We start from the raw sequence: 15,870 nt of genomic DNA on the forward strand, positions 1-15,870 counted from the left end.
TGTTTCGCAAGGCTTCTAATTTAGAGGTGCAGCAGCTTATTACTATTCTGAAGTCTTATGAAAGACAATGTGATGAGTCAATCAACCTGGCAAAATCAGCTTTATTTTTCAGTAAAAACACAGACTTGGAGGATCAGGAATATGTTCGGATCAATGCTGGGTATTTCTAATGGAGGCATGACAGTTAAATACTTGGGGTTGCCTTCAGCTATTGGTAATCAAAGAAAAAGGTCTTTAATTATATTGTGGAAAAGTTTAAGAACAAAGTTCAAGGTTGGAATTTGATTTCACCCAGAGGTAGAGAGGTTTTAATAAAGAGTGTTTCACAAGCCATTCCAGCTTATTCAATGACTTGTTTTAAACTCTCTTTAGGGATTACTATTTCATGTTAATATATCATCCTTTTGCTTGGTGGAAAAAAAAAAAAAAAAAAAAAAAAAAAAAAAAAAAATTTATTCATCTTACTGAGTTGGGGAGTTTAGCGAGGACTTTTTCAAAGACTTTTATCATCCTTTCTTGGCTTCTCGAAGTTACTTGAACAAGGACTTTTCAAAGACATCCAATGGAGGAAATGGTACTAGTAGATTGGGTGGTACTGGTACTAGTAGTAGCTTTCGCAGTTATGATTATAAGAAGTTCAATGTAACAATTAAGAATGATCTCCGGAGTATTGCTGAGAGAATGAACTCGCAGTTATCGAGTGCATTAAGATGTACATGAGTGTGCGAGAGCCTATCATGGACGCGAGTCTTGAATGACTAGGCATCAAGAATTTAAGTATGCATGCCATTATTGTTCGTCCGTTGGAGTGGGAAGAGTTGGAAGTGAAGATTACACAGTGGATGAAAGTTAATCAGATTTATGCCAAGGTTCTCTTTGCAGGAGAGAGAGGAGACTCTACGAGCGTATCTTTGGAGGTCTCGGAACTGCCTCGGATGGTAATTGTTTTGGTGAAATGATTAAAGACCGTACAACTAATTATCCAAATTGGGGGAAGCCATAAGCATCTGCTTAAGCGGTCGATCATGGAGTTCAGAGTTGTTCAAAATTTTAGACCTCCACAAAATACTGTCCAAAAATTTGCCAGCTCTTGATGTTGTTTTTCAGTTCAAATCATTAAAATGTATTAGGATTCAGGCAGCTGCAATATTGCGACAGCTTGTGGAGGCAGCAAGAGGCTGCTCTTCATTGTATACTAACAAGCCTTTGCAGACAGTGTATAGGGTGGCTGATTCGAGTTATTCTCAAAACTGTCACTATGGTTGGCCCATTGTTGGTTGGCTATCAAAGTCAGCCTATCAATTAGTATAAACCCTTTTCACCTTTTTGTCTTCTGATGTGTCTTCATTTGCAATAGAGTTTATGCCATCAATTGTGTGTCTTCTGATGTAACTATTTCATTTTAATATATCATCCTTTTGCTTTGTGAAAAAAAATATATATATATTATTATTTGTCTTAGTTGGGGAGTTTAGCATTTTCCTCTCAGCAGAAGCAGAGGGATGTAGCCTACTTTTTTTGCGAGACTTCTAATTTAGAGCTGCAGCAGTTTCACCTACTATATTTTGTAATGGGGACCTAGTAGGTCAAGGCAGTGACTTTTTAGTGGGAATGTGGTTGGCGCATTGTTGGGTGGGTGGTTTACCGTGGTTCACAAAATATTACAGTATGGAATGCGAATCGTGATGACTGCTCGTGTCATATAGTTTTGGTTATGAATATTAAATTATAATTTGAGTAAAAATTAAATCTTGAAATATATATATATTATTATTTTATTGTCATGTCTTTGTCCTATTTTTTTATCCGTGCTCGACTGCTCGTGTCATATTGTACCCATGTCCACGCTTCTTAGGGCCTATCCCATTTATATTGCATTAAAGGCAAGGATGACAATGATGAGTACAAAGTGATCACGGTGAAGGCACTTCGAGCACAAAAGAATGTAAATAAAAGGCAAAACAATGTAAAAGCTCTATAAAATCAACGGCTTTAATCATTTGGGTGTAGTGTGTTGGTTGATAAAATGACTAACAGGATTCAGCACTGGGCAACAAAGTGTCTCTCATTTGCGGGAAGAGTGAGTACAGCTAATTCAACCAGTCCTGGGCTCCTTCAATGCAGTTCTACCGGTCTAGTCACTTCATTTTTCCTAAATCTGTTCTAACAGAGATCATAAGGTTACTCAGACAATTCCAATGGTGGTTTAGTGGCTTCGAAATGTATACGTCAACCCCAAAAGAAATATGGTGGTTTAGGCTTTCCTATCTTGGAAACACAAAACAGAACTGCAATTTTAAAACATATGTAGAAACTCATGTTAAATACTCAAAACAGCCTATGACTCAAACATACTTAATCATAAGCAGATATATACCTCAACAAAGCAGTTAGATATAGAGAAAGCTACTTCTAGAGAAAGCCCTTGATCAAAAGCAAAACGGTTCGGAAACTCGCTTCCGGAATCACAATTGGCTGCAAGAAGGCCCTCTCAACCATTTTATTAGAGGTATTTTTCTCTCAGACATATTGTCGAGTACCTATCCCACATACCCTCAATTCCCTTCTCCATCCACTTGGTTCCATATCATCTGTAACCCATTTTCCATTCGGCTAGCGAGGTGCAATTTCATTCGATGGCTTCCCTTTCTTGACAAAAAAAAAAAAAAAAAAAAGCAAAAGCTTTCTTCAAATCCCAAACATTAAATTGTTAGCAAAAGCTTTCTTTAAATCATTAGGCGATGATCACATGTTTTTTTGGGTGTGAATCAATCAGTGTCACACTCAGCAAAGGGTTTTCCATTTTGTAAAGGGAATTCGATTTTCTTCATGGATGAGTATTATTGGGATCAAATGGGTGAGAATGACATATATGGTCATGACACAGGAAGGTTTAACATGGAAAATCAGAGTATACAACTGATTAATGAAGGTGAAGATGATCTGCAGAAGATTGAACCAGCACCAATTTGGGTTTTCCTAATCCATAGTAGTAGAGACATCCTAAGATATGATTTAGCAGACTTGTTTCTTCTTATTTTTGTTTTCTTATGAATTATAATTTTGTGTATTGATACTGGAGGTGAATTTTTGAATTGCATATATATGTAAGTCTGGTCATACTTGTATCTTCAAGCTTATGCTACAGGCTGGTGGTCAATATGTGCTTGAAAATGACCCTCTTTTTAAAAAGTTGTTCGAACTGACAATCCTACAAGACTCAAAAAATTAAAGTCACATTGTCAACTGATAAAATTGACCTCAGACCATTTTTTTCAGAAACCATACAAATGCATCTATCACATTCAAACCATACTGATTCAACTCTTCAGGGGTGTTCAATATAGGAATTTCTGTATTTATCTTTTATTGTTTTCCATTTACCTTTAAAATGATCATTATATAACACAATCTCCTTTTCTATAATTTATTAGAAAATTGTTTGGCATATGAAATAACTGACTCAATCAAATCTTTGTTCTTATGGGCTTCCACTTTTTTTCTTTCAGCAAGTAAATGAATAACAGAATCTCACTTTTATGAGGTTTCATTGATGATTTTTTAATACTTAAGTGACTTCTAGTCATTAATCGGCTTTACGAACATATAAAATTTGACAACTTCAATTATGTAACAGAGTTAGAAAACGTCACCCTAACAACCAAAAAAACAAAAAATAAGGTAGCATCATCAACTGCTGGCTTCAAGGGGTCTGCATAATGATCTTAGACAAAATTAATTAATTATATGCTGATTCTGGTTTTGCCTTCGTCAGGAACTTGACTTGGTTCTTCATTATCAATTAGTGGAGAGGAATGTCCTTTTAAAACTTAATTAACTCATATGATCAGTTAATGGTGAATTTAGCTTAAAATCAGCCTATCAATTAGCTTTGCATCTTAAACAAGAGGCTTCAAAAGATTCTACTTCTAGGGTCAGTGAAAGTAGCAGCAACCAAGATAAGAAACAACAGTGGGTTGCTGTATGAAATCTTAAAGTAAATTTTAAGGTGAAACATTTTATTTGGTGAGGAGAAAGGTGGTGATATGTCCAATTTGTGGGTTGGAACCTGAGTCCTTGTTCACATGTTGTGTAAGTGTCTAGCCATAGAATATACTGTGATTTGATCTAATTTCCTTTCTTGTAATATGAGCATGTGCTCTTTTTAATCTATAATGACTATAGTTGTGAATGAGTGATTGAATCTCATTCAAGCCTTTACACAATTCTCTCCTTTTTTTTTTTTTTCTTTTTATATTTCTACTGCTTCCTTTCTTTTATAATACTAAAAGGGAAACCTGGTGCCTATTACAAAAATCTTTGAGGGCTAACAACATTTACCTAAAATGCGATGAATGAAAACCAAGCTTAAAATGCGATGATGAAAACCAAACTCCATCCACAACAATTTCCCGACCTCCATTTATGCACAATAATAAAAAAAAAAATAGTCACTTAAGGCACGTGACCCTCTATACACTGCAAAATTGGTCACATAAAGGCTCGTGACCCCCTCGAGCATGAGTAAAAAGCATTAAAAATGTGCAATCATAAAAGAATATTATTGAACATAGCACGTATTTTTGTATTGGCTGTTCATAATGTAGATCGAAGCAGGCCAGGACAATTAGTTATTTAACTGGAAAAACAATTTGCAAGTCACCTGATAGCAGTGTGAAAGATGCCCACCATGAGGAAGATCAAGTGCCGTGATTCTTTCATGAGGTTTCAGTAATGCAGTTTATACTTGAAAATTAGCTGGGGAACCGGACAAAGACTGCACGTTCACTGCATCATAAAACGTGATTAGACATTTTAAGAAGCTACCACATCTGTCATACAAAGAAATGGAGGTTTCAGAAATGCGCGCATTCTGTCCCTCTCTGATGTTGGGGGCAGGTAACCATTCTACTTTTGCAACTCTCCTCAAGTTCTTATTAGGACTCCGCTATTAGATCTTCTAAAAGGTTACATGAAATTTTTTTTTTCCTTCATAATTTCAAAACAGTATTAATATTTTTTTCTCATAAAATTTCCTTTGGTAAGAATACTACTAAGATGAACAAGTCCCTCTTTGGATATCAAAATTAATGGTTTCTTTCACTCTTTCTTTTTTCCTTCTAGTGTTAAATAGATATAAAAAATAGGTGTTGAAAAATCCCAAAGAAATAAAAATCACTCAAATCTTTTAATAATATATCCAATGATGTCTGTTAATGCTTTCTTGCCACACATATCATTATGTAATCAGTAATTACCTCCCCATTTTGCAGGATCCAACCGAAATGCTTCCAAAGCACGCTTTTGGCATAAGGATTCTGCCATGTCAATGTACCTGAAATACAAAAATTATCATTCTTTCATAATCAGAATAAATTAAAGAAGAATTGGATCCAGTTTATAATAGCAACTACTGAAACCCAGTGATAAATATATTATGGCCTTCAATAATGACAAGAAAAAATTCTTAAATACAGAATCAGTAAATTAAATACTCACCTGTCCATTGCAGGCCCAGAGAAAAGAGACTATCAGAGTAAATTAAATACCTTTGAAAAATAGAATCAAAAATCTTAATTGACAATATTAAAGTAAAGCCTTAAAACAGTTAAATCATACCCACTACTTGAGATTCAGAAAGCAAACAGGTCAACTCTTTTTTCAGAAGCATGTGATAGTCTACCTCGTGTAAAGGTCTAAAAACTTAATCTAAGAGTTTTTATAGATATAAAAAAATAAAAAGCACATACAACAGACATACTTGAAGCTAAAGTCCCTTAAATGTCGGTAAAGACACATGAAAATTACTCACAGCTGATTCCACTGAATATTCACCACAAAAAAGTCCCAAACAATGTCAATTGATCTCATGGAAAAAGATCATAAAACAAAATTACAAAAAGAAAATCCAAAAATAAGCCTTTAATCTGAAAAGGAAAAACACTAACTTTATGATGTTTTTTTTATGAATAAATCTACTTGAAATTTCAACAGATTTACAGATTTATAATTTTTTTTTTTTAAGAAAATGATAGGCAGATTTTGTTTAAATTTGATATTTAATACAAGCAGAAAAAATAGGGAAAACAATATATACATAATGTCATATATCACAAGAACAGATCTTCATCTGTGAAATTAATGAACCAAAAATGCATAATTTACATTACAAATTAATGAACAGTTTAAAGATTGCAAGTTGGAAAGAGAAAAAGATATATAATGCTAAAAATTAAACAAAAAAGTGAAATAGAAAATGCTAGCTCTTAAAGCAATTGCTTAAACAGTACTTGTACTTCAACAGATTTGAATTGCAATGAATTGATTTTATAGACTTTATGTGAATCTGTTCATACATGTATCTTCAAGCTTATACTACAGACAGGTGACCACTTACAATCCTACAAGACTCAAAAAATTAAAGTCACATTGTCAACTCAGATATCATTGATAAAATTGGCCTCAGACCATTTTTTATTTCAGAAACCATATAAATGCCTGGTAGAAGAAAAAAAGGAGTGCATCTTCTATCACATTCAAACAATACTTATTTAACTCTTCAGGGGTGTTCAATAAAGGAAATTCTGTATTTATCTTCTATTGTTTTCCATTTACCTTTAAAATGATCCATATATAACACAATCTCATTTCCTATAATGCCTTTCTTCTAATCTATAATTTGGCATATGATATACTGACTATATCAAATCTCACACTTCTAGGGATTCACTTTTTTCTTTCAGCAAGTAAATAAATAACTATATAAAGAATCTCACTCTTATGAGGCTTCATTGATGGTTTGGTAATCCTCAAGTGCCTTCTAATCATCATTTGGCTTTACGAAAGTATAAAATTTGGCATCTGCAAGTATGTAACAGAGTTAGAAAACGTCACCATAGCAATCAAAAAAAAAATCCAAGGTATTACCATACACTAATAGCTTCAAGGGGTCTGCATAATGATCTTAGTCAAAATATAAAAAAAAATAAAAAAATAAATTGAAAAAATTATATGCTGATTTTGGTCTTGCCTTTGGGTGTCTTAATAATACCAGAGTTACCTTCATTGGGAACTTGACTGGGTAGTTTATTATCAATTAGTGGAGAAGAATGTCCTTTTAAAACTCAATTAACTCATATGATCAGTTCATGAAAAAGCTAAATTTGAAAACTGTAAAAATGGAGATTTGAAAATAATGAGAATAGAGATAGAGAGAGAGAGAGAGATGGCGAGAGAGTCTCAGCCCATATTTTCCATACATTCTTAACCCTAAAACATAAAGGGAGTTATATACAATACAATAAAGGCCTAATTACATAATGGCCACAAACCCTATATCTAATTACAATAAGACCCCAGCATAAATACACATACACATATAAGTGTTTCAACACTCCCCCTCAAGCTAGAGAATATATATCATATAATCCCAGCTTGGAACAAATTATTTTTAACCGATTATGACCAAGAGCCTTAGTAAACATATCCGCTAATTGATCTTCAGACTTCACGAATGGAGTAGAAATGTTTCCACTTAATATTTTCTCTCGAGTGAAGTGACAATCAACTTCAATGTGCTTGGTTCTTTCATGAAAAACCGGATTGGATGCGATGTGAATAGCTGTTTGGTTATCACAAAACAGTGGAATAGGATTCTTGACTATTAACCCAAGTTCTTCAAGAAAATGTTATATCCACGTTAACTCACTAGAGATATGGGCCATCGCCCTGTACTTTGCTTCAGCGCTAGACCGTGCTACAACTGTTTGCTTCTTACTTTTCCATGTAACAAGGTTTCCACCAATAAGTGTACAATAGCCTGTAGTAGATTTCCTATCTGAGGGAGAACCAGCCCAGTCAACATCTGTGAAACCTGTCACATTAAGATGACCATTAGGTTTATATAGTAATCCAAAACCTGGAGCTTGTTTGAGATATCGAATAATTCGAAGAACAGCATTCCAATGTGGTACTCTAGGAACACTCATGAACTGACTTACAACACTAACTGCATATGAAATGTCAGGTCGGGTGATAGTGAGATAAATTAATTTACCAACTAGACGTCGATATCTACCATGATCGTCAAATAAATCAACCTCATCAGGTAATAATTTTATATTTGGGTCCATAGGAGCATCAGCAGGGCGAGTACCTAACATACCTGTTTCTTTTAACAAGTCCAACACATATTTTCTTTGAGATAGACTTATACCTTCCTTAGATCTAGCAACCTCAATACCCAAGAAATATTTGAGTTTGCCTAGATCCTTTGTGTGAAACCGATTCTGTAAGAACAATTTTAACTTTGCAATGCCGTCAGAATTATCACCTGTTATAACAATATCATCTACATATACCACAAGAAATATAAAGCCAGTTTTAGTATGTTGGTGAAATACCGAATGATCTGTCTCGCATCTGTTAAGGCCAAAGGAAAGTACCACCTCGGAGAATTTTCCAAACCAAGCCTTTGGAGATTGTTTCAATCCGTACAGGGCCTTTTTAAGCCGACATACAGCATAACGAGACTCCCCTTGAGCAACAAATCCAGGTGGTTGCTCCATGTAAACCTCTTCATGTAAGTCACCATGTAAGAAAGCATTTTTCACATCTAATTGAAACAATGGCCAATTACGATTGGCGGCAATAGAAATAAGGATTCGGATAGAAGAAATCTTCGCAACAGGAGAAAAGGTCTCGTCATAATCAATACCATAGGTTTGTGTGTATCCCTTTGCAACAAGGCGAGCCTTCAATCGCTCAACAGATCCATCATGGAGATATTTGACAGTGTAGACCCACTTACAACCAACCGTTTTGGAACCGGGGGGTAAGGAAATAAGATCCCATGTCCCATTATGATGAAGTGCATCCATTTCATCTATCATGGCTTTGCGCCAAGCTGTATCAGATAGAGCATCCTGCACAGTTTTTGGAACAGCAGTAGCAGATAACGTGGATAAAAAAAAGAAGATAAGGGCGATACCTTTTTATAGGAAACAAAGTTAGATATGGGGTGTGCAGTGACACATGAGCGAACACCCTTACGTAATGCAATAGGAAGATCATCAGTAGCAGGAGGAGCCTCAATGGAAGTAGACAATTGGGGGGGGAGGGGGGGGGGGGGGGGGCTACTCGTGATCGACTGCTGTACACTTGAAGTGGCGGTGGCACATGAGGTGATTATGGTGGGTCACAGGGTAATGAATGTGACACAACAGGCAACGGAAACAGTAGCTCGGTATCTAAAGACGAATTATGTGAAGAAAAATAAGGAGTATCCTCAAAAAAGGTAACGTCCATGCACACAAAAGCCTTACGAGTGCTAGGATCCCAACACTTATAACCTTTTTAAGTCCAAGAGTATCCAATAAAGACACACTTAATGGCACGAGGGCGTCATATGTGAGCAAAACACACACACCCAAAAACACAAGGCGGTAATGCAAATAATGGTCGAGTAGGAAAAACAAAGGAATAAGGACATTTCCAATTAAGAACGGAAGATGGTATACGATTAATTAAATAACAAGCAATTAAAACAGCATCGCCCCAAAATGCTTTTGGAAGATGCATATGTATCATCAATGTACGAGCTATTTCAATTAAATGCCTATTTTTCAGTTCAGCTACGCCATTTTGTCGGGGAGTATAAGAACAAGAAGTTTGGTGCAAAATACCACGAGAGTCGCAAAAACTAGAAATAGCACCTTTGACATACTGCATAGCATTATCAGATTGTAAAGTGCGTATAACACACCCAAATTGGACCTCAATTTCTTTTTAAAATATTTGAAATATGGAAAACAGTTCAGAATGGTCGTTTATTAAAAACAACCAAGTCATCCTTGAATAATCATCAACAAAGGTAACAAAATAAGAAAAACCTGAGTGACTAGTGTCACAAGCGGGACCCCAAATGTCCGTATGAACTAATTCAAATAAAGAAGACCGACGATTAACAATACGAGGAGGGAAAGGCAGTCTATGGTGCTTACCCAACTGACAAGATTCACAATTTAAAATAGACACCGACTCGAGGAAGGGCAAAGCAGGCTTCAAATACTGCAATGAGGGATGACCTAACCGATAACGCCACTGGTACATAGACATCTGGGAATGTAAAGCAACAGTGGAAGGTTTGCAATCCAAATAGTATAGGCCATTTCTGTTACTGCCCCCACCAATCGTCTGTTTCATGTTGAGGTCCTGAAAGACACAAGACGAAGGATAAAATGTGACAAAACAGTTCAGAGCTTGAGTCAATTTACTTACAGATAATAAATTAAAGGGAAAATTTGGAACTAATTGCACAGAGGATAAAGAAATGGATGGGGTTAATTTAATTGTTCCCTGGCCAATAATGGAACATGTTCTACCATCAGCCAGAGTAACAAAAGATGAAGAACTAGACTTCTGAAAATTAGAAAATAGAGAGGCATCACCTGTAAGATGGGTAGAAGCCCCTGAGTCAATAACCCAAGGGGATGCTGAAGTCTGTAAATCGGATAAACATGCAATATTACTTGATTGCGCAAAATTAACTACATCAGTAGAGTTGGGATGTGTCCGGTTGACCAATGCACTGAACTCAGCTCGTGATAGTGATAGTGTCACAGTGTCACTAGTAGATGCAGGTGATGGTAAAACAGAAGTCTGACCAAAAGAGGGATGAGACCCCGCAAGGTCAGAGGAAGACACTGCTTGATTTGCCCATGCTGGTTTCCCATGAAAAGTCCAACAGTTCTAAACAGAATGGTTAGTACCCTTACAGTGGCTGCACATACGAGTGTCACTACGTCCACAACCACGGCGACTGCGACTTCTATCACGGCCACTACCGCCACGAGAACTACCTGAATTTCCACCATACCCTCTGTTGCCACTAGGAGTATCACCTGAATTTCCACCATACCCTCTGTTGCCACTAGGATTATCACGACCTCGTGAGGACTGTGGAAAAATAGAAGGAATCATCATAGCTGAATTTTCTTTCACTCCAGTGGGCGTCACACGTGATTGTTCTGAAACCCTAAGTAAGCGGGAATAAATGTTACCCAAAGATGGGAGTCCTCCATCACCCGCAAGAATTTGGTCCCGAATATTATGAAGGTTCGGGTGCAAACCAGCAAGAAAAATGGAAACAGAAAATTCCTCACGTTGTCACTTGAGAACATCAAGATCAGTAGTCAAGGGGTGGTATTGATTTAACTCATCTAACAGCCTTTTGAAATTATTGTAATACTCACCAAGGCCTTGACCAGAGAAGTCAGATTGACGTGAATGAAATATCTTTTCATACAATGAATATATGCGAGAAACATTTGTGTCCTTAGAATAAGTTTCTTTAACTGCATCCCAGATTGCCTTGGCAGTGTTGACAAACATAAATGTGGCTGCAATTGAAGGTTCCATACTGTTCCACAACCAGGACATAACCATATAGTTATCAGTTTCCCACTCCTCATATGTTGCTGATGTTTTTGATGGAGGATCAGTTGTAATAAACTTCAGCTTTCGTCGGGCACCTAAAGAAATCTTTACTGCTTGAGCCCATAGTAAGTAATTGGAATTACTTAATTTCATAGATGTAATTTGCAGCCCAACAGGATCAACATATGTTGCAGAAGATTTAACTCCAGTTGACCCAGAAGCAACATTTGAATCGTCCGGCATGGAGATTTGAAAATGAAAAGAAAAAAGAACTTATCTCCGCCAAGTCAAGATGCCAAATCTGTACCGAGGAACCAAAGAAGCTGTTGCACCTGAGAAGGCCAGACCAGAGTTGAACCGGGAACAAAAGAAACAGACCGGGTAAGTAAATCAAGTCGGATCTTGAATAGGGTTTAACGTGTCGGATCTTGAATCGGGTCGGACGGTTCGTATCTTGAATCGGTCCGGACCTTGAATCGGGTCAAACGGGCCGGACCTTAAATCGAGTCAAACGGTTCGGACCTTAAATCGGGTCAAAAGGTCTAGACCTTAAATCGGGTCGGAACAAATCCTGTTTATATTAACCTGGATTAGGATAGCGAGCACCCTGTAACCAAACACCATTCGTCTCTCAGCTTTCTGGCAAGCACGCAACGGTAGTGGCAGCAACGATGGAATCAACAAGCAGCGATGCACCTCGTGACAGCCGTCGGTGACCAAACAACGAGTAGCAACGACGACGACAGTCGCCGGTGACCAAGCAGCAAGCAGCGACGGCAAGAGAAGGCGGTGAATTCGTTGACAACTGAAACGACAACAAAACGCGAGTAACCAAACTGGGTTTCAGATCTGAGACCAAGCAACGAGCAATGAGCAGCGACGACAAGATAAGGCGGCGAGCTCGTCGACAACCAAAACGGCACCAACACTACCGTCACGAGCTCTGAACAGATCTGCAGATCTATACAAGAACAATACAATTGCGATTTCCCACACTCACAATTTCGATCCGCTCTGATACCATGTAAAAATGGAGATTTGAATATAATGAGAATAGAGATACAGAGAGAGAGAGAGATGGCGAGAGAGTCCCAGCCTATATTTTCCATACATTCTTAACCCTAAAACATAAAGGGAGTTATATACAATACAATAAAGGCCTAATTACATAATGGCCACAAACCCTATATCTAATTACAATAAGACCCCAGCATAAATACATATATACATATAAGTGTTTCAACAAAAACTATTGATAATGAGCTATGTTACGTAAATGGAAAATCAACACTGACTAAACTATGGCAACCCAATTTATTGGTCAAGTGGTATCACCAATAAAGTCTACTTTAACATGTTAAATGTATTAAACTCCTAAATTAGTTGGCTAACTTATCTTAATACTAGCATTTTTCATGCTTGTACACAGATTAGAAGAAGGAAATGCGCTATTTTGGGAATCGAAAATGATGATGGCAACTAGAGTGAGTAAGAAGGTCAAATTTGTGAAGCTGTGGAGAATTATTTCAAGGATCTATATTGTTCCACTAGGTGTGATGAATTGGGTGCCGCTGTTAGTCATGTTCCTCAAAGGTTGATTGTCGATAACATTTTCTCAAGAACAAAAAGAAAGGGAAAGAGTACTCCTATATGGTACTAAAGTAAGACATAAGTAAAGCTTATGACATAGTAGAATGAAATTATTTGGGGGCTGCGATGCAGAAAATGAGCTTCAGTGGTGCTTCAATTTAATGGATGAGGTCTTGTACGTCAACTGTAAGGTAATCTTATTCGATTAATGGCTGTGTATAGGGATTTAGCACTCGGTCTAGAGTGTTCAGGCAAGGGGATCCTCTCTCCCCTTACCTCTTTCTTCTATGTGCAGAAGGGATGTCAAGTATGCTGGCTTTGGCTTTGGACTGTGAGTTAATTTCAAGATTACAAATATGTCAAAGGACTAAGGTGTCACATTTATTTTCGTAGATGATAGCTTACTCATGTTTTGCAAGGCTTCTACTTTAGAGGTGCAGCAGCTTATTACTATTCCGAAGTCTTATGAAAGAGATTGTGATGAGTCGATCAACCTGGCAAAATCAACTTTATTTTTCAGTAAAAACACAGACTTGGAGGATCAGGAATATGTTCGGATCAATGACAGATAAATACTTGGGGTTGCTTTCAGCTATTGGTAATCAAAGAAAAAGGTCTTTAATTATATTGTGGGAAAGGTTAAGAACAAAGTTCAAGGTTAGAATTTGCTTTCAGCCAGAGGTAGAGAAGTTTTAATATAGTGTGTTTCACAAGCCATTCCAGCTTATTCAATGCCTTGTTTTAAACTCTCTTTAGGGATCACTTGTTAGATCCTCAACAAATTGATTTCAACATTCTGGTGGGAAGGCAGTCTAGAACAAGGCAAAATTCAATGGGTTGGGGTGGAAACTATTGACATAAGCAAAAGTTAGAGGTGGGTTGGGTTTGAGGTACATGGAATGTTTTAATATGGCCCTTTGAGCAAAGCCAGGGTGGAGATTTCATGGTAAGATCGATAGTCATTCCTCTTTTGAGAAAGCTAAACAAGGGAGTTACCCATCCTGGGTCTTGGCCAAAGTTTATTGGCTGCTCGAAATTTACTTGAACACCGACTTTTCAAAAATCCAATGGGAGGTTGGCGAACTGTTGGGAAGATAATGGGATCCCAGAGAAAGGCTACTATTCATCGTACACTAACAAGCCTTTGCAGACAGTGTATAGGGTGACTGATTTCATTGATTCTCAAAGCTGTTACTGTAAGGTGGAGATTGTTAAAAGTATTTTTGTGAAGGATTTGCTCAGAATATTTTTTTTTAAATCAAATGGGGAGGATAGGTAGGCAATGGTTATACTCTAAAAATCGTGAATTTAGTGTAAAGTCAACCTATCAATTAGCTTTACATATTAAACAGGAGGCTTCAAAAGATTCTACTTCTAGGGTGGGTGAAAGTAGCAGTAACCCAAGGTAAGAAGCAACAGTGGGTTGGTGTATGGAATCTTAAAGTAAATTCTTAGGTGGAAAATTCGATGGGCAGAAAAGAGGTGATATGTCCAATTATGGGTTAGAACCTGAGTACTTGTTCACATGTTGTGTAATTGTCATTTCAAAGGTAGAATCCTCCCTACTAGTATTTCTATTTCTCGTGTCTCGTATCTTTTCTATCAACAAAGAAAGAAAATTAACTTCTCAAAAAATTGAATCAACATATAGACAAGCGGATAGAAATGACAACAAGGCCTAAAATGCCCTAATTAGGAATTAGTCCTTCTCCTAGCTACGTCACATGCATTACTGTTGAAAAGGAAAGATTCGGTAGTAATACTACCAAATATTATTAGTTGTAAATATAATATTTGGAGTATATTTTCTGTAAATAGAATATTGGTCAAATGTTGTAAATTAGGAAATTATTAATTAGGCCAGCTAATTATGTGCATGTATTCTCTCCTATAAAGAGAACCCGTGTAAACTTGTGAATAGTGTGTGCTAATACAGAGAAAAGGAATATTATTCCATATTTCTTTCCTTTCAAGTTTATATTGTATCAGAGCCACCCTAAGAAAAAAAAAAAAAAAAAAAAAGCCCTAGTTTTCTTTTCTGCACAATTTCTTCGCTGATCAGCCATGTCTGATGTTTACTCCATGTCAACCTCGCCTATCACAACCCAGTCAACCAATTCGACAACCCAAGCCCCTAGTACCAATTCTCACTCGGTTCAGATCACCAATTTTCGCCTTAATGGTGATAATTATTTACGGTGGTCCCAGTCCGTTCGGATGTACATCAAAGGGCGGGGAAAGATCGGGTACCTGACGGGAGACAAGAAGGCACCAGCATCAGAGGACCCAATGTACATGACCTGGGATGCAGAAAATTCAATGGTGATGACTTGGCTTGTGAACTCCATGGACAAGGATATTAGCTCCAACTATATGTGCTACTCCACGGCCAAGGAGCTCTGGGACAACGTGAATCAGATGTACTCTGATTGGGAAATCAGTCTCAGATCTACGAATTGACTCTAAAACTTAGTGAGATTCGGCAGGAAGAAGACTCGATCACCAAGTATTTCAATTCATTGAAGCGCCTTTGGCAGGACATGGATTTGTTCAATGATTATGCATGGAAGTCCACTGAAGATGCCAATCACTACAAACGGACCGTAGAAGCTCATCCCATTTACAAATTCCTTGCTAGGCTCAACGTGGAATTTGAAGAAGTACGAGGACGGATCATTGGCAGGACTCCACTTCCTCCAATTGGTGAAGTGTTTGCTGAGGTTCGAAGAGAAGAGAGCCGCAGACATGTAATGTTGGGGAAGAAGACTACCAGCAGACTTGTTGAGAGTTCTGCCCTTATCGTTGCAGAGACTGCTGCTAATAAAGCGATCAATTTTCAGCGAA

At 37.2% G+C, this 15,870-nt stretch overlaps 1 long non-coding RNA gene across 2 annotated transcripts in view; it reads right to left on the reverse strand.

The window, feature by feature from the left end:
* Window positions 1–6,264: 6,264 nt before the first annotated feature.
* Window positions 6,265–15,870, reverse strand: part of LOC132291974 (uncharacterized) — a 28,935-nt gene continuing 19,329 nt past the window's right edge. The window contains exon 3 of one of the 2 annotated variants that reach the window (XR_009476752.1): window positions 6,265–6,861. This is a non-coding gene — a long non-coding RNA (uncharacterized LOC132291974). The other variant, XR_009476758.1, reaches the window with a different exon arrangement.

This window comes from Cornus florida, unplaced genomic scaffold, assembly GCF_030987335.1.
Source record: "Cornus florida cultivar Cherokee Brave unplaced genomic scaffold, ASM3098733v1 CherokeeBrave_3.0.0_Hap2_Chr02, whole genome shotgun sequence".
Taxonomy (NCBI): Eukaryota; Viridiplantae; Streptophyta; class Magnoliopsida; order Cornales; family Cornaceae; genus Cornus; species Cornus florida.